Below are 19,076 nucleotides of genomic sequence, written 5' to 3' on the forward strand. Positions count from 1 at the left end.
CCATGCTCAGCCTTCACCTTGTCCTCCCTGGCAGTGGCCCTGGGGCCAGCGCTGCTCCACTGACTCTGCTGGGGCTCCTGGGCCAAGTCCCCCTGAGCCGGCCGGGGGCCGAGGCCTCCATTGCCAAGGCCGAGGTTCGGCACATGAGTCTCCAATCCCAACAGGTCAGCGAGTTTCCTTGGGAGCAGAGGCATCCCAGCTCCTATCTTACAGCATGAGCTCTTTCCCTTCTTCCTCTGTGTTTTTGTTGTAGACTCAGAAGAAGCTGTAATTCAGGTACAAGAGAAGAAGTGAATTCATTGAACTCATCCCTTTACCATCAACCCATCTAATGGGTAAGGATTCAAAGTGTATTTGAGTTCCCAAAAAGATTGGTTGGTTTTTTATTTTTCATGAAACTAGCATCAGTTTAATTTCTCTGAACAATATGGAGCTGGCAAGCCAGGAGAGGAGGGTTCTACTACTTCATGTGTTGCCCGTTACCTCCCATCTACTACAGGAGCCCTTTTCTTCCAAACAATCGGAAATTCACAGTGGTCTCTAGAATCTGACACTGTCAAGGAAGTAATTGTTTTCAAAAGTAGTTTTCAAGGCCTTTGTTTCTGTATGTCCCACTCAATTCTAGGTTGGGTTTTGCACTTTTGGGATTTTTATACTACTCTTTGCAACAAAGAAGTGCTGGGACACAAACAATGGCACCAGGTGTGTGACACAAAAGAAGCTCTTCTTTCTCCATCAGATCTGCCCAGGATGCTGTGAGCCTGTATTTGTAGGGAACACAGCGGTCCTCAGAAAGTTCCACTTTTGCTCTCCTTACTTGTTCAAGGGGTTTATTCTCTGCTTGCTTTTCAGCAGAGACACGCAAACCCAAAGTAAAGATGATCTGCCTCAAAATATTTCTATCTTGGCTAATACTGAAAATTCAAAATTTCCTTAAGAGAAGTAGCAGGGGGCAGGTCATTCTGAAATACTCTCCAACAGAGTTGTTTGAACTAAGAGAAGTAATTTTTTACATGGCTTCACAGAGGATAAATTTATATGGCAGCCAAGCATGCCTGAGAGGAATACCTGTCTTAAAACTGGATTCCTTCACTCTGTAGAATGCTCGGATCAGTAATAAAAGGGAGAAAGGTAAGGTTTAATGAGATGCAGCATATCTAGTCAGAACTAACCCAGAAAAAAATGTCACCTTACTTACTGAGCAATACTTCTCCCTAGCTGCACTAAGCATTCCAGCTGCATATCAGCAATTAAGGAGTCATTCCAAAGGGCTCGTACCCAGGATTTGGCAGAACTAACCCTGAGCAAAGGGACCAGGGGATCTGATCCCTTTTTCTGCATCAGCAGAATTATTTCTTCAAGTCTCATCTCTCCTATCATTACACACCCAGAGATGGCAAAGGAACAACAACAGACTTTGATTGAGGCTTTCAACTTGAAAGCACTGGCTGACCCAGATGCACCAGAGACCGCATTTTGTCTGGCACTATTCCACTTGTCAGGGATCAGGCAAGGCAGGGAGGGGGGACAAGGCAGAAGGCATTTCCTCCCCCAGCCTCAGCCTGCAACACTGACACAGGCAGAGAGAGCCTGGGAAGAGATTTGTCATCATGAACCTGCCATAGGTGGCTTTGGGCTTGTGCTCTCAGAGGATGACAAACTCAGACCTTGCACAGGCTGCAGCCATTTGGAAGGCCCTTTCTCTCTAACTGGAAAATTGAGAAGGACATTCTGTCAGAGGAGGTTTTCCTATTTCTGCCAATACAAAACCAGGCAATGTCCATGAATCTCCTTCAGATCTCAAAGGGTTCAGCTCAGAAATTGCCCCAAGGAAATGTTTTTGGCTTCAAAAGCAGGAGGATGGAATGGGAACATTGCCCATTTCATGCAAAATGCCTTCTTTTTCCTTACTAATTGTGACGCTAGAAAGGCTGCAGGGAGATAAAAGGCATGTGCAGGATGGAGAGCAATGTTTCCTTTTCCTGCACTGCATTTCCAGGGCCCCAAGGTACCACTCCAGCTCCTGCCACTCAACACTTCACACTGGAGGAATTTCCACAGCACCACCAGAGAACACTCCCAGTGCCTGGGCTCTGGGAGAGTCCACTGAGCCCATCAAGGAATTGAAATGAATTTAAAGAAATTTTAAAAAGAATGGGTTTCAACCAAGCTTTCCAAATGTCACCTCTGAGTCAAGAGTACAATGGTCATTTTAGGACAGACATGCCCTGTACCTACCTGCATGTTCACAGTTCTCCTCCTTGCTTCTGCTGCTGGATGTTGGCCTGGAGAAGACAGAGGCCAAAAAAAACATATGAGGAGGTAGAAAGAGAATGGAGGGAATGGGTGTATCATGAAAGGAGGCAAACCTTCTCAGCATGGTCACTCTGATGAAGGAGGAAATGCAACACATAAACCTAACAGGATGCAGAGCTAATTCATTGTCCTTAAGCTTTCCATTGCTGGAGTCACACAGAGCTGGCCAGGCTCGGTGTGAAACAATAGCCAAGTCCAGCAGAGGACCCATCTTGAGCTGCTTTGAATCCCTGCCTCCTCTTGCCCACCACCAGCAGTCATTCTTCAACTTGCATCATAACTCCCCAATTCTGCTGTCTCTCCTTTTGGAGCCAAGTGGCTCCTACAGCCTCTCTGAAGCAGCAAGAGCTGCTGAGCTGACACCAGTCTGAGTGGAGGGCAGGTACTTTTATACAACTGCCAAAGCTTGACTTTGCCTGCTCGTCCCTGCCTGCTGCTTACCCTGGCGACAGTCTCATGCTGCATGTGGTCAGAGCCCTGCTGTCTCCTGAGAATGATATTACACCTCCTGACTCTTTCAAGAACAAAAAGCCTTTTTCCAACTCAGCTGCTAGGGGAGGATATTCGGATTGCACTTGAAAAACCCTACCAAAGATTTTCTACATAAATTTTACTTCTGTGTCTATTTCTTTATTTTTATCACTCGGATATGCTTGACAGCTACATTTTCTAAGGCATATCCAAGCCAATATCTTTCCATCTGATACAGTCCTATAACTCTTCTCTAGCACCTTGCTCTTTTTGATCTTAAGCGCAGATCAAAATATTAAATGTTGATTGCATTATACATCCTTGAAACTTATCTGGGATCTCATTTCACAGTGCAGGCCCAGGCACAATGAAGTTATACCTGATGATTACAGAAGCAGCATCTGAATTTGCAGACACCTCTCCAGTAGCCTCTATTGGCCCATACATATCCTCAGGGGTGCAAAAGCTGACAGACAAGGATCAGAGAATGCAAAGATCTGCAGGATCCAGACCCATGCAATTCAGTTGGCAAATGACACCACAACCATTACAGAGGGAATCAACAGCCAAGTCCAGCAGAGGACCCATCTTGAGGTGCTTTGAAGCCCTGCTTCCTCTTCCTCACCACCACCTCTGCTCTTGGGACATCGGTGTTGCCTTTTTATTGTGCTGGATCATCATAGATGGGCATAATGGGGAATACACAGAGGTTTGCCTAAATACATGGGACACCTGACTGTGCAAAATTACCACACGAGATGGGAAGAGAGAGGTGATCAGCACACTGCAGCAGCAGACTCCTTGGCTTACCTCATCTCCTGGGACTCCTGGAATGCCAGCTGCAGAGAGCTTTGCAGAGATCCGTCAGCACTGCCGAGAGGGGGACTTATTGCCTTGCGAATGGGGGGGATCAAGGGTGGTCCCAATGAGCCCTTCTTCATGACCCCTTCAGTGAAATAGGGCGAGGATGTCTGGAAAGAGTAGAACACAGTGCTCAGATCAAGCCTCCAGCCTTGCCTCCACTCATGCCTCAAGACATTTAGCCATGCATTTAACTGGGACCTGGCAGGAAAAGTCAAACTGCTGGAGCAGTTTGGCCTAGGATGGGGAAAGGTGACCTAGGAAAGGGAAGTGGTGAGGGACAGCCCCTGTCACATATTTGCCACCTCTCCCCTTCTGCCCAGTTTTCTCCAAGAGTTGCTACATGCCCAGCTGGCATTCCCATGTTTGACATCAAGATGTTTCTGAGGTGCCACTGGCCTTTTGGATGGCATGGGGGTGGCTTTAGATCACTATTCTCTCCCCGCCCCTAAGGTACCTAACAGCCAGTGCTGATCTCCAGCCAAGTCCCCACAAAGCCATTCTGCAGGATGTCCAAACCTGCTTTTCTCAAGCCCCTTGTTTCTCCTGCTGCTGCCCTTCCCTCCTGCAGTTCCTCAGCAGCCTTTGAGCCCAGATGCTGCTGAGCTCTCAGGATGCTCACTGCCCTCCAGCCCCCACACATCCATCATCTCAGGCTCACTGGCATTTAGGAAATTCAGCAGAGCTCCCTGCCCTGCTGCTCTCTGGAAGGTCTCTGCCTGCCCAAGTTCCTCCAGGGCCCCCATGCCATGGCCAGGAATGGGGCTGGAGGCAGTAGGGGCAAATGCACACCCTTCCTTCATATCCCATCCCATTTCTGGCCCAGCTAAAGAGGCAAATCAGGACCTGTTCTACCTTCAGTGAGAAGGTCACTTCCTTTCAGGGATACACTGGGCCCTTTCTCAGCAATGCTGAAATCAAGCACCCAAGCCTTTGATTGGACATTTTGTTTACAAAAGCTGTTGTTCATCTGCCTCCTCCTGCACCTCATGGCAAACCCAAAACACGTGCAGTTCCTGGCCCTGCTGCAAAGGCAATCATGGGGCTGGGCTCTGGGCTGCTCTCCCCATGGCCACCTCCCATCCCTTCCCTCTGGACAAAGCCATAACAGAGCACACAGCTGCCCAGAAGCTGATGAAGTCTAGAAATAGCAGCAGAGACAACTGTGCAGAGGGCATGGCTGTACAACTCAAAAGCTGAGACAAGCTGGAACTGACTTTTCAGGACTGCCTGTTCCAGAAAACACCTTTTTCCATCCAAACCAGACACAGCTGACAGAAAACACCACCAGGACACAGAGATGGTTCAAAGAAACCCATTGTTTACTAAATCTAGAAAGATTGCTTGTCCAGATGGGACAACTTTAGCTGCTCTGATTGCTTGTTGGTGTTTTCTCAGCCATAAGACAGAGGAGGAACCGCGACAGGGCCCAGAAACCATTCAAAGACCTCTCCTGGTCTTGATACATGCTGAGGATGTGAAGTCTGCACTACACACCCATGCAGAGACAGCCTGAAGTGCAGTGTCCAGCTGAGCTCTTCTTTGGCTCAGCGGCTTCCCTGGGCTCACATCACAGGAAAAGGTCTCCAAGCTCTGCCACCAGCACATAAACTGAAAATTTACCACACAGAACTTAGTTTGGTCTCCTTACCTTATAACTTTTTTCTTCTGAGCTCTGCTCCCGGCTTTTTCTACTGTCATTATCATAGCCAGTGCCAGTTTCCTTGTTCTCTTTCTCCATGCTGCACATTTCATTAGTGTCAGAAGAAGGAGAGCTCTTCAGGATGGGTGGCAATGGCTTGGAGGGAAGGAGTGAAGAGGGACATGGCCGAAAAGACTTGGAAAAAACGAATCTAGTCACGCCTGTGAAGAGGAGGAATTTTCATTGCACCACCAGAGAACACTCCCAGTGCCTGGGCTCTGGGAGAGTCCACTGAGCCCATCAAGGAATTGAAATGAATTTAAAGAAATTTTAAAAAGAATGGGTTTCAACCAAGCTTTCCAAATGTCACCTCTGAGTCAAGAGTACAATGGTCATTTTAGGACAGACATGCCCTGTACCTACCTGCATGTTCACAGTTCTCCTCCTTGCTTCTGCTGCTGGATGTTGGCCTGGAGAAGACAGAGGCCAAAAAAACATATGAGGAGGTAGAAAGAGAATGGAGGGAATGGGTGTATCATGAAAGGAGGCAAACCTTCTCAGCATGGTCACTCTGATGAAGGAGGAAATGCAACACATAAACCTAACAGGATGCAGAGCTAATTCATTGTCCTTAAGCTTTCCATTGCTGGAGTCACACAGAGCTGGCCAGGCTCGGTGTGAAACAATAGCCAAGTCCAGCAGAGGACCCATCTTGAGCTGCTTTGAATCCCTGCCTCCTCTTGCCCACCACCAGCAGTCATTCTTCAACTTGCATCATAACTCCCCAATTCTGCTGTCTCTCCTTTTGGAGCCAAGTGGCTCCTACAGCCTCTCTGAAGCAGCAAGAGCTGCTGAGCTGACACCAGTCTGAGTGGAGGGCAGGTACTTTTATACAACTGCCAAAGCTTGACTTTGCCTGCTCGTGCCTTACCCTGGCGACAGTCTCATGCTGCATGTGGTCAGAGCCCTGCTGTCTCCTGAGAATGATATTACACCTCCTGACTCTTTCAAGAACAAAAAGCCTTTTTCCAACTCAGCTGCTAGGGGAGGATATTCGGATTGCACTTGAAAAACCCTACCAAAGATTTTCTACATAAATTTTACTTCTGTGTCTATTTCTTTATTTTTATCACTCGGATATGCTTGACAGCTACATTTTCTAAGGCATATCCAAGCCAATATCTTTCCATCTGATACAGTCCTATAACTCTTCTCTAGCACCTTGCTCTTTTTGATCTTAAGCGCAGATCAAAATATTAAATGTTGATTGCATTATACATCCTTGAAACTTATCTGGGATCTCATTTCACAGTGCAGGCCCAGGCACAATGAAGTTATACCTGATGATTACAGAAGCAGCATCTGAATTTGCAGACACCTCTCCAGTAGCCTCTATTGGCCCATACATATCCTCAGGGGTGCAAAAGCTGACAGACAAGGATCAGAGAATGCAAAGATCTGCAGGATCCAGACCCATGCAATTCAGTTGGCAAATGACGCCACAACCATTACAGAGGGAATCAACAGCCAAGTCCAGCAGAGGACCCATCTTGAGGTGCTTTGAAGCCCTGCTTCCTCTTCCTCACCACCACCTCTGCTCTTGGGACATCGGTGTTGCCTTTTTATTGTGCTGGATCATCATAGATGGGCATAATGGGGAATACACAGAGGTTTGCCTAAATACATGGGACACCTGACTGTGCAAAATTACCACACGAGATGGGAAGAGAGAGGTGATCAGCACACTGCAGCAGCAGACTCCTTGGCTTACCTCATCTCCTGGGACTCCTGGAATGCCAGCTGCAGAGAGCTTTGCAGAGATCCGTCAGCACTGCCGAGAGGGGGACTTATTGCCTTGCGAATGGGGGGGATCAAGGGTGGTCCCAATGAGCCCTTCTTCATGACCCCTTCAGTGAAATAGGGCGAGGATGTCTGGAAAGAGTAGAACACAGTGCTCAGATCAAGCCTCCAGCCTTGCCTCCACTCATGCCTCAAGACATTTAGCCATGCATTTAACTGGGACCTGGCAGGAAAAGTCAAACTGCTGGAGCAGTTTGGCCTAGGATGGGGAAAGGTGACCTAGGAAAGGGAAGTGGTGAGGGACAGCCCCTGTCACATATTTGCCACCTCTCCCCTTCTGCCCAGTTTTCTCCAAGAGTTGCTACATGCCCAGCTGGCATTCCCATGTTTGACATCAAGATGTTTCTGAGGTGCCACTGGCCTTTTGGATGGCATGGGGGTGGCTTTAGATCACTATTCTCTCCCCGCCCCTAAGGTACCTAACAGCCAGTGCTGATCTCCAGCCAAGTCCCCACAAAGCCATTCTGCAGGATGTCCAAACCTGCTTTTCTCAAGCCCCTTGTTTCTCCTGCTGCTGCCCTTCCCTCCTGCAGTTCCTCAGCAGCCTTTGAGCCCAGATGCTGCTGAGCTCTCAGGATGCTCACTGCCCTCCAGCCCCCACACATCCATCATCTCAGGCTCACTGGCATTTAGGAAATTCAGCAGAGCTCCCTGCCCTGCTGCTCTCTGGAAGGTCTCTGCCTGCCCAAGTTCCTCCAGGGCCCCCATGCCATGGCCAGGAATGGGGCTGGAGGCAGTAGGGGCAAATGCACACCCTTCCTTCATATCCCATCCCATTTCTGGCCCAGCTAAAGAGGCAAATCAGGACCTGTTCTACCTTCAGTGAAGGGGTCAGTTCCTGTCAGGGAAAAGCTCTCAGAGCTCTGCTGACCGCATACATACTGAAAATTTTCCACACTGGCCTTAGCTTGGCCTTCTTACCTTACATCCTGTTCCTTCTGAACTCAGCTCCTGTTTTTTTCTATGGTCCTCATCATAGCTGCTGCCATTTTTCCCATTTTCCTGCTCTCTGCTGCATATCTGGACTGGCATGGTAGAAGGAGAGCTCTTCTGGATGGGAGGCAATGGCTTGGAGGGAAGGAGCATAGAGGGACTGGCCAGGGAAAACCTCTTGGCAAGAGGGTAGCCAGTCAGGCCTGCAAAGTGGAGACACAAAATATAACAGAGGCCGCAATGCAAACCTAAAGCATCTGAAGCTCCGTATTTCATGGGACGCATTTCCTGCCAACTTCTAAACAGCTGCCCAGGGAAACATGCTCCTGCTGGCAGACACTGGAGGCAGGCCAGGGGAAAACCCTGACCCACTTCCACAGAGCTACCACAGGAACAGCCTGGCCTCTGGGCTGCCCTGGGACAGCAGGGAGCCCAGAGGCCTGTGCTTTCCAGGAATGGCTCAGCTGCACATGCACCCTCCTGCTCCTCTCCCTGCCCCACAGCTGAGCAGCCCTACAGCTACACGGGGCACTGGGAGAGCACAGCTCCATGCAGGGGGCACACGCAGGGCACAGCTGTTCCCTGGCAATGTGCACAGGCTCTCTGGGCTGCCACAAGACCCTTCCTCCCACCAGAGATGGGCCCAGCTCCCCCCTCACCTCTGTGTGAGCCTGAGCCATGCTCACAAGGGAAGAAGTGACTTAGGTGAACTCCCACCTTTATCATCAGCACATCTAATGGGTGTGGCACTCAAGGGGAATAATTGTTAGTTATTGAGACAATTTCTTTGGTTTTATTATTCATGGAACTAGCCTGCATTTAATTCCTCTGAGCAGTATTGAGTTAGCAAGTCTGAAGGGAAAGGTTGAAGGCTCCAATGATAAGAGGGGAAAAAAGATTCCTTCTTTAAGCCGCCTCATGAATCCATGGGAAAAACCCACACAGCTGTGACTGCTAGCTCTGCAAACCACAAAGACCTGTCAGCAAGCAGGCAGGCCTTAGTGGTGTTTCTGTAGCACCGTAATACCATCCTCAGGGTTGGCCCCGATCAGCAAGCAGAGGAAGAATGGGAAATTTATCTGTAGTGAGACCCAACATTAATGGGAATGAAAGCAACAGGATTGCATCTCATGACCACATCCAATCTGTGGTCAGCTTTGGCCACAGTCCCTGTCCTGGCTGACAGTACGAATGATTTGGCTACTGTCAAAAGGGGAAAGCAGAGTAAACTCATGATAGAATATTGTGATTCCATGGGCGTCCCTGCAGGATCCTTTCTATCTGTCAGCCACCTACTCTGACACAGAGCCAGCACTGACCCCCATGGACCAGTTTTCCCTGAAATCTGGTGGGATTTTTTTCCATTTGGCTCCGGCCGTTCAGCTTCTTTCTATCCTCACCTTTTCCTTCAGTGGTCTTTCCTTTTCTGGTAAAATCCATGTTTGAACCCGTGCTTCTGCCTCGCAGAAGTATCTGGGTTTGAATCTGGGAAGGCTCTCAGAGTAGACAGCGACGGGAGCTTGGTGCCCAGCCTTAGAACAAGGTCGGGTGACTCCAATCGCCAGCGGTCGGCACAGAGAGGCAGAGCCAGACGCGTCTCCTGCCGCTGTGGTCATGTCAACCAAAACCTTCACAACCCCAGCGTGGGGCTGCCCCTTTGTGACACGTTCGCCAGTGGTTCTCTGGTTTCCATGGCTGCAAAACCCCACCCCAACTCCATCCCTTTCCCTTCCCTACTCCACAGCAGGCAGCCTTAAGCCCAGCCAGGCCAGGCCTGGGGGCTTCACACTGTCTAGGAAGTAGACCCTTTCCAAAGCTCCTTTTCAAGGCCTTTTTTTCTGTAATTCCCACTCAGTTCTGGGTTGCAGCTTGTTGGTGTGGGATGTTGTTTATTTCTCTTCACATCAAACAAAGTGGTGGGACACAAACAATGGCACCAGGCGGTGGAAGTAAAAGAAGCTTTGCACTCCCCAGTAGATGACCCCACAATTCAGCTGGCCGATAGCTGTAGGGAACAAATTGACCATCCAAACGTTCCACTTTTGCTCTGCTTCATTGTTCCAGGGCTTTATTCCCTGCTTTCTTTATTGCAGAGACACCCAAACCCAACATAAACATGATCTGCCTCAAAACATTTTTGATCTTGGCCGTTCCTGACAATTCAAAATTTTCTTTATGGAAATAGCACAATAGGCAGGTCATTCTGAATACTCTCCAACAGAGCGGATAAAACTAATCATGCTTGATTTGGCACAACTAAGCCTGAGCCATGGGACCCATGGGTCTGATCCTTTTTTTTTGCATCCGCAAAATCATTTCTTCAAGTCTCATCTCTCCTATCTATTCAAAGAAGCTTTGCACTCTGCATTAGATGCCCCCAGTATTCAGTGGGCCAGTATGATCAGTGGATCTGTAGGGTGTAAATTGGCCATGCAAAATTCTCCTTCGTTGTGGCAGGGGTTTAGCCCCACTTTCTTTCCTGCAGACACACCCCAACCCAACATTACAACTTCTGCCTTCTGCCTCAAAACAATTCTCATTTGGACTGTCCCTGAAAATTCAGAACTATACTCAGAGCGTTTCCCTGTCCCTAGGGAAAGGCTCCAAGGCTGGGCTCTCACCTGCATGGAATGAAGAAGAGCCGCTGCACTTGCCAGCGGCTCCGGAGTCTCGCGATCCGCGCTTTGAATGCAGCTTTTGTACACACTCTGCCTCTCTGGGCCGAGCAGCATTCCTGGGCATCGGCAGCACCGCTGCAGGCCAACATCCTCCAGGCACAGCTGCAGCAACGAGATTGCAACAAGTCCTGGCTGAAGGAGTCTCCAGTCATGCTGCAGCCCTTCACCTGCGGCAGAATCATCTTGTGCTGCCATGGGGGCAGCAAAGGGGGTGACGGGCTCTTTGCAGATGAGGGTCTCCTCCATGTGCTGCTGCTTGCTGGGCTGACACAGCTGCTGGTGCCCTTCCCCACAGCTGTACCAGGAACCTGTCTGGAAAAATAACACTGCCAGTGACAGTGCCAGCCACCGATCCCTGCCATGGCCCTGCCCACAGGGCGTCCTGCCTACCAAACTGCTCCAGTCAGGTGATGTCAGACACCATCAAAATACATTCAAACGATGCATTTTCCACATTCTGCCAAAATCATGGCCATACAGTCCACATGCTGGAGGCAGACTGCTGTTGGCAGAATGGGGGAAGCCCCAGCAGCTGCTCTCCCCATGGCTGGATGGCCATGGCAGCAAAGGCAAGTCGCTCACCATATCCACTGCTGTGAGACCCAGTGCTTTGGACATGTTCCCACTGAATTCAGGCTGCTGCTACAGCAGCATCCTGCCTACACACTTTTGATAAGAAAGAATTGGAATGGCATACAGGACTCGCCCCAAGAGCTACAAAAAAAAAAAGAAAACCCACCAAAAACCACAAAAAAAACCCAAAAAAACCCACTAAAGTGGGAGGGGGAGTGGGCAAGTGAGTTAGAATAGTTCACTCCTTTCTAGTACAAGCATACCTGGATTTAAGCAGGGACACTGGGCTAATCATAGAGGAGATTGGTTTGTAAGCCTTGTCTCTAGCAATTCTCACCAGTCTGCAAGCATTTTTCAGTAGATAGGGGTAATTAAGATTTTACAGCACATCCATCAGCAAGTCTGAGCTGGAACTCAAAGTACAAGACAAATACTGCCAAATCGGCCACCCATGGGGAAAGGAAGAAGAAAAGCAGATGAAACAAGTGCCATTGCAGCTGAATTTCCTGCATTCATCCCATGCTCAAACCTTTCTGTACAAAAGCACCTCAGCTCAAATACACAGCTTAACAGCAAGGAATTAAAGTGTTTTGAGAGCATTTAAAGCCTGATTTCTATTACTTTCAAGGAAAGGCAGATGCTAAATTCCTTAAAAACACAAATGGGGGTCTATTTGGGACTGTATTGTTCAAAAGCAGGAATGGAGGTTTAAAATTGCAGAACCGTTTCCATTGGAAAAGACCTTTAAGATCGTAGAGTCCTCCCAACAACCTGAGACCACTGACACTGCCAAGGCCACCACGGAAGCATATCCCAGGCAATGTCGTGAGATGGGACACCCTTCTGGTCTCCTTTGTCTCCCCAGGAGCCCCTTGGAAAGAGAAATGCCCACACGGGTTTATCTGACTCCTTCCCAGACAGCCTTTTCCTTCACTCCCAGGTCTCATTTGCTCCGCAAGCTTCACAGCTTGCTCAACTCAGAGGAGCCCAGGTGGGAGAAAACGCTGCCTGGCGTGGGGCTGTCTGATCCCTGTCTCACCTTGATTCCATTTGCCCCGTTCCCTCGCCCATCAAAGAGACCGAAGGATCCCCCGCAGCCTCACGGTCCTGCAGCAGATCCCAGGCACGTTCCCTCCTCCGCTCCTTGGTGGCTCTGGGAGGCTCCAGAGCCCTCCCTGTGTGCGGGACAGCTGCTGCAGCACCGCTGCGCCTGCGCGCGAGCAGCGCCCGAGGAGCAGCTGCACAAGTTCAGAGTCTGAAGCAGAATCCTCAGCGCGCACAAATGACAACTGGCATTTCAGGGGCTGGCAGGAGAAGCTAAATCCATCTGCTCACTGCCCTTTCTAGCCATGGCCACGCTGATGCAATTGGAAGAATCGCCCCCGCCTAGGAAGCTCTCAGGTGGAAGATAGGAGCAAAAGCTGCACATTTCTGAGGTGCTAGCTGCCAGTGACTCATGTTTTCCTTCCAATATCGAAAGTGTTTGGACTATTTTTACCATTTCGACTCTTTCTGTGTGTCCCTGTGAGCAAGTAAGCACCACAAACCCTCTCCCTCAAAGCCCTGAGGTACTGCCAAAGCAGAACTTGTTCATGCTCTTTTCTCCTGGTGATTTTATAATCCCACCCAGACTCTGATAGCAAACCCGTGCTGTAGACAAAAGACTGACCTTGGAATCCTAAGATTCCACAAGTGGGATTTTTTATCAAGGCTCTGCTGATTCTCTGTCACATATACTCCAAATTTAAATGAAATCAAATGTTTAAAAAACACGGGAAGAAAGCAAATGTGTTCAGTCTAACAATAAAATAACTGGGTTATTGAGCCAACAGATAATCACTGTTCTGCAGTGTACATGTTCATATGTGTATCACTTTACATTTTAGCTGCACAAAATGTTGATCCAAAATTAGGTGGACAATGCATTAAAAAAACCCTTCTCCAGTAGACTTCAAGAATATAGTAATGAATTATTAAATCAATTTGTTGGAAGTGGAAATTAAAATCTTTCTGGCATGTCTTTCCCTATAGTGTAGTTTATACATGAAATCCTGCAGACTGTGCTGCACAGAGTTCACTGACAGTGCATCAAATAATGAGGCCATACGTTGATGAAAGGAATTTTAGTAAAATATGCCATTGGATATACAGCAAACAGATTTGATCAAAGCCCAGCTGCCATATGAAGTACACATTTTTTAACCATTGCTAAACTGCATTAGCCTGAATATTTTGAAAGTTATGATTTGACTTCTACACAGCTGACAATAAACTAAATAGTACTGGCAGTTAAGGAAACATGCTTTCAGGATTTGTAAAATAGAAATAATAAAAAAATGTTTTATTATATTAAGATGCCAACTACAGCATGCAGTTGCCTCTACTTAACATTTGTAACATTTTGTTTTTATCGGAGAGTCTCACAGACTTTAGATACAGCTGTGAGTGCCTGCAAGCATTTACACAAAATTACAAACTGTTAGGCAATACATTAATGCTTACATGAGATAATACAGCTACAAATTTTAGTACAATAAAGCATTAGCTGTGAAATGAAATTTACATTTGAAATAGTTATGTAAATGTAAATCTTTGTTCCTTTATTTCTTTCTGCTTTGGGGAGGGTTTGTTTTAGGGTTGTTTTGGTTGAGTTTTTGATTTAGTAGGGTCTGCTGAGTTGTGATGGTGTGCATGGTCTGAAGGTTGTGCCTGCACACAGAGTTGGCTGTCTGGTGGTGCCTCAGATGTGTGTATGGCTGAAATGTGTAATCTATTGCTGTATAGTGTGCAATTAATGGAGCCATACAGCACTAGGATCTGGCTGAGGTCTGGATTGCTTGGATCAAGGACAGGAGAGCCCCCCCTACTTGCATCTGTAGATGTATCCATGCAGAAACTCACAGGCTGTTCCCTTTCAGAGTATGCACTGCTGTCCACCTTGCTGCTGTATCCTGCAGAGCTGTAAGTCTGGATTTGATATATCACAGATTTCACCAGAGTGCTGCACTACTGTCCCTTCAAACTGGGTTTTTCACAAATGTACAAAAGTCATGACAGGGCAAGTTCAAGTAACTAATCTGTAGAATACCCCATTGCCACTAGTTACTGTAATGCCCAAAAATATCAGCCAGTTCAGACTTCTGGTCCCTGCTAGAGGACCGATGCTTCACTCCTGCATATTTTGGAAGGTCTCCTATGAAAGGAAATAGCAGAGAACGGTTTTTCCACAGCAAAACACTGGCAAGAACTCCTGGAGGCGAAAATGAGACTGTAATCCTTCCTTTGTGTTGGCCAAGGTAGGTTTATGTTTCTTCCAGCAGAAGAATGGTGGTTGCAGGGTCAGTGGTTTAGGTGGCTTGACAGTGCTGCCTGAGGGTAATTCAGGCTGCAGCAGGACAAATGCCATCTGCTAGAGTTTAAAAGCTCAGGCAGATCTCCCCAAAATGAGCATTTGTTTTCTCTGATGGCCATTGTGACATTTTTTCTGGCTTTCCAGTATTTTCTCAAGAGCAGGCCAAGGCTGTTCCACAGGCAGAGCTTCCTGCAAGTGTTGTCTCCTTCACTCAGAGCTGAGCCAAACCACCCCAAGTGCTGCAGGTGGTGACAGACATTTCAGAGGAAAATTCTCTGTCTCTCTTTGAAACGCTTCAGATGTCACAGTACCTGGTTTTCCATCTAGTCTACGTTTTCATTAATGTCTCTGGGAATTTTCATGCTACTGCTTTTTTTCTTTTCTTTGATACCAGAATTACAAAACTCATCTTAGAATCACTTTTCATAGCATTAGTGGTTTTTTTGGTCTGCTGGGGAAACATGCTGTACTTAAAATAATGTAACACTGAGGTTTGGCTTAGGGCTCCTTTGATTCTTATGTGTTTCTGAATCGTGCCTTACACTGCCTTCTTCTTTGGCTTGTGTTCGGGTTTTGTTGTTTGGGTTTTTTTTGGTTTTGTTTTTTTTTTTTTTTTTTTTTAATGATTAGACTTGTAGGGCATTCTCATGTCTTTCTAAATAAAGAGCAGATAGAAAACTGTTATGATGGACGTTATGATGGATGTTTTGTTATGACCTGAAGTCATAGTTCCTTCCCCAAAGGAGGAAAAAGAATCCATAAGAGATACATATGCATCTAACTATAGAGTGAAAGGCATGTTGATATTTCTGTGCAAAGATCCCAGCTTCACATCTGACTGGTGGGACATTTTATGTCCCTACCTCCTCTTGGAAATACAATTTTCAGATGACAAATTGCTTTCCATCCTATCCTTTTTCTTGAACAATAGATACTGTGTTTGAGAAACAGCCTATAGAATGTAGAAAGCAGTGAGTCTGGTTGTTTTTTGGGTTTTTTTTTTTGGTTTTTTTTTTTTTTTTTTTCTTTTTGAGGAGACACAATATACAAATAATTAGGGTTAGAGAATAGCATTTGCTTTATCATCAGTCTTGGATTTATGTGTTACATGTCCAAAATATAGAATGCCACAGATAAAATTTCTCAGAATCACCGTTTGTAATGATACATAACATGTCTGTGTGCATGGCTGTCTATCTGCCACTTTCTGAAAAGATTACTTCTGTGTCTGTATGAAATTTTTGAGTGCAATCCTGACCTCACTGACATTGACCTGAAAAAGATCCTGATATCTTTTGAGGATGTAGTGCTCGTTTCCTATGTGTGTAATTTTAGGTGCCCAACAGTAAATTTCATGGTCAGATGAGCTCTTCAGAGCAATGTGACACAGACCATTCTGTAAGGTTTCTACCATTTCAACCAGTGTTTATCTCCAAACAGACGACATGCCTGTTAGAAATGCTTCCACCATCAGATTCCCTTCAGAAAGATGCTGAAAAGTATGAAAAAGTAAACAAAGTAAGGGAGTTCCTTCCTCCTTCTTCTCTCATTTCACTTCCTTAGTCACCATTTTTTACTTGAGCTTGAGTTCATCTCAACAAAAAATCCAATGTAATCCTCAAATGTATTTTCTCTCTCTATTGGAGAGCTTTATTTATTATCAGATGGTTCTCTGCAAGAAGATTTTTTTGCTGATTCTGTTCCCTCAATTGTGTCCTCATTGTCTCTCAGACCCTTCATTTTTCTTTGCTCGATTTGGTTTTTCTCAAGTGGGAATCACAGCAGTGATTTTTCTTGCCAAGTTATTGGTGTTGAATGGATGGTGTGTAAATCCTGTGAGGAGCTCAGTAAAAGTTAAAGCCTTTATAGTTTTGCAAAACTCAATGTAAGCTGGGTTATGCTTCTTAGGAGTCTCTGCTAATTGTTTGGGTATTTAACAATAGCGAAGACTGCTGCATGGCAAAACCTCATCTAAACCAGGTAGACTAAACCCAGTGATTTATGCAGCATAAAATGAAAAGAAAATCACTTACTGCAGGCTCACATAATGCTTTTTGATTGTACCGTTGTATTTTTATTCATCAATTTCTCCTGGTGTTAGGAAGTGAGGTAATGCTGATCTGGGATTTGTGTAAAAAGCAGTATTTTTCTGAATCCTGAAAGGGAACATTTTCTGGACTATAAACAGCACAAAACCTACTTAATAAGTAGGAGAATAGTGATGAATAATACTGCTTACCAGTTCTTGGATGGAGTTAGCTTTAACTGAGATTCCACAATGAAGAGAAAAGCATCTTCTGCCAAATAATAAACAGACCATCTATCTAAGGGGTACAAGAACATAGTTTCATTATGCTCTGGATCAATGTCATCTTTGTTATTGCAGAACTAAGTTAAGATTGTTAAGTAAGTCTGAAGGTGTAATTTTATTTTTAGTCTATTTGACTTTCTAAGTTACTAATCTAAGCCATGTATGCTTACAGTTTTCCCTCTTACTAACAAAGGCAATTCAATATCCAGTTCATGATTATAGTACAGTTTTGAACCACACAGTAGGCAACCACAGTAATTTTTCTTTTGGAATTTGTATGATAATTTCAAGGTGAGATATCTGCATAATGCATTGGACACACATATCTGTATACTTGTAGTTAAAATAATGTGCTTTAAATTTGTGTGCATATAGATTTTCTACTTGTAATAGTAGAAAATATTCTATCTAAATAAACAGATATTGATCTCTTAATAAAGAGATGATAAAGGGATAATGTACCTTTCAATAAATATGAATCGTAGGTGGGGTAATTTTTGTTTATATTGTAGCTGGTTAGTTTTAACCCTTTTAAAGCAATATATTTGTCTGAAAGGCCACTCATGCTATTTTGCTGATGTCTGGAAGGGACATTTTTTGCTCTCTTCTGACTCCATTGACCAAAATAAAATAAAACCACAAGATGTCAAACAAGGATAGATGAGGAGAAGAAAGAAAAACTCTTGCATCAGTGATAGAAAATTACGTATTGAAGCTATGTGGCTTAGGCAACTTACTTATTAGGTTTATAATTAACTTATAAGCTTATAGTGACTAGATTTTATAAGCTATAGTGGCTAGATTTATAAGCTTAAAGTGATTAGATTTTATCTAGAGCTTGTAGCTCTAGATTTTCAGTTGTCACAATTTGCAGCATTGCTATTAGATTCACTAAAACTGAGTCACAACTCTTTATTGGAAAATAAAATTCTGAATTTTAAAATGACCTTGGAAAAATAGTGCTGGAAACAGGTTTTAAATTATCCGCCAATTCCATAAAGGCTTTTTTCACAGAATTAACCGAGAGTTTCCTGAATATAGTTTAAAAAGTGTGTGTTTGCAGATGGGTCACAGTCGTTTCAGCTCTGGACGTCTTGACACCAGGAGAAGTCGGAAACTACACTATATTTGTGAATGCAAGATTTTGCATTTAGATAGGTTTGGGCTGAACGATCTGAAAAAGCTCCCATAAGCACAGAGCTCCTTACTGTCTGTGTGTTTGAGAAGGCTGAAGAGCTCTGTTTATTGCCACAAAGGGCCTGGAATAAATTATGTTTAGTAAATTGGCCCCAGGTTTTCTTGTTTCAGACAGTAGCTTCGGAGCAATCTGTTTTATAGGCTCCACTAGATGTGACCGATTGCGGGGAGGTGACACCTCGTTTCAGGATGTGCCATGGCACATGCGCCAGTCAGGTCTGGCCCCTCTCTCTGTCAGGATGGCAACCCACCCGCAGCTCCACTTTCTGTCTTCTGGCAGCGTTACCCACAGCCCGGTCTGAATTTATGGGCCCCGCTGGGAGGTCCAAGCAGGATGGAGCCAGGCTGCTCAGCCCCTCTCAGCCTTGTGCCTCCCGCCCCTACATGGGGCAAATAAAAGCTCCTTTATTCCACTGGAAATGCCCCCGTTTCAGCGAGGTGTGTGCATGGCTTCCTTCCCTGGTCGGTCTTGCAGGTGATAATTAACACAGTGCAGTGCTATTTCCTAGCTGAAGCCAAGGTGGGGAAGCAGCTTTAGCCTCGGCATTTTTCTTTTCAGACTCTTTTTCCTCATTTATTTTGGATCTGTTCATGGTGAGGAAGTTTTAGAAGGTGTTGGTCCTTAGCTCAAGTATCAAAGAACTGAACAAACCAGTAATTTTTCCTTCTCTGACCAAATTCTTCTTACTTTTGAGGGGAGGAAGGAACGGGGTAGTAGAATTTGCTTTTAGGATTCATGTTTTATTTCTGCTCATGGGACTGTTTGCTTCTGATCAGTGTGACTGTGGGTCTTTTCAGCACAGGACACTGATTGACATTGCTTATGTTAGAGAGAGGAAGGATATTTCCTGAAGATTAATGGCAAGTTAGTTGGCCTGAAGT

The 19,076-nt window shown here is 45.8% G+C and overlaps 1 long non-coding RNA gene across 1 annotated transcript; it reads right to left on the reverse strand.

Moving 5' to 3' along the window:
* Positions 1-4,952: 4,952 nt before the first annotated feature.
* Positions 4,953-7,241, reverse strand: LOC137467610 (uncharacterized). Its single transcript, XR_010995563.1, has 3 exons — positions 7,062-7,241; positions 5,714-5,760; positions 4,953-5,511 (listed from the first exon to the last, which is right to left on the reverse strand). It is a non-coding gene; the product is annotated as an uncharacterized lncRNA (long non-coding RNA).
* Positions 7,242-19,076: the final 11,835 nt, after the last annotated feature.

This window comes from Anomalospiza imberbis, unplaced genomic scaffold (assembly GCF_031753505.1).
Source record: "Anomalospiza imberbis isolate Cuckoo-Finch-1a 21T00152 unplaced genomic scaffold, ASM3175350v1 scaffold_70, whole genome shotgun sequence".
Classification (NCBI taxonomy): domain Eukaryota; kingdom Metazoa; phylum Chordata; class Aves; order Passeriformes; family Viduidae; genus Anomalospiza; species Anomalospiza imberbis.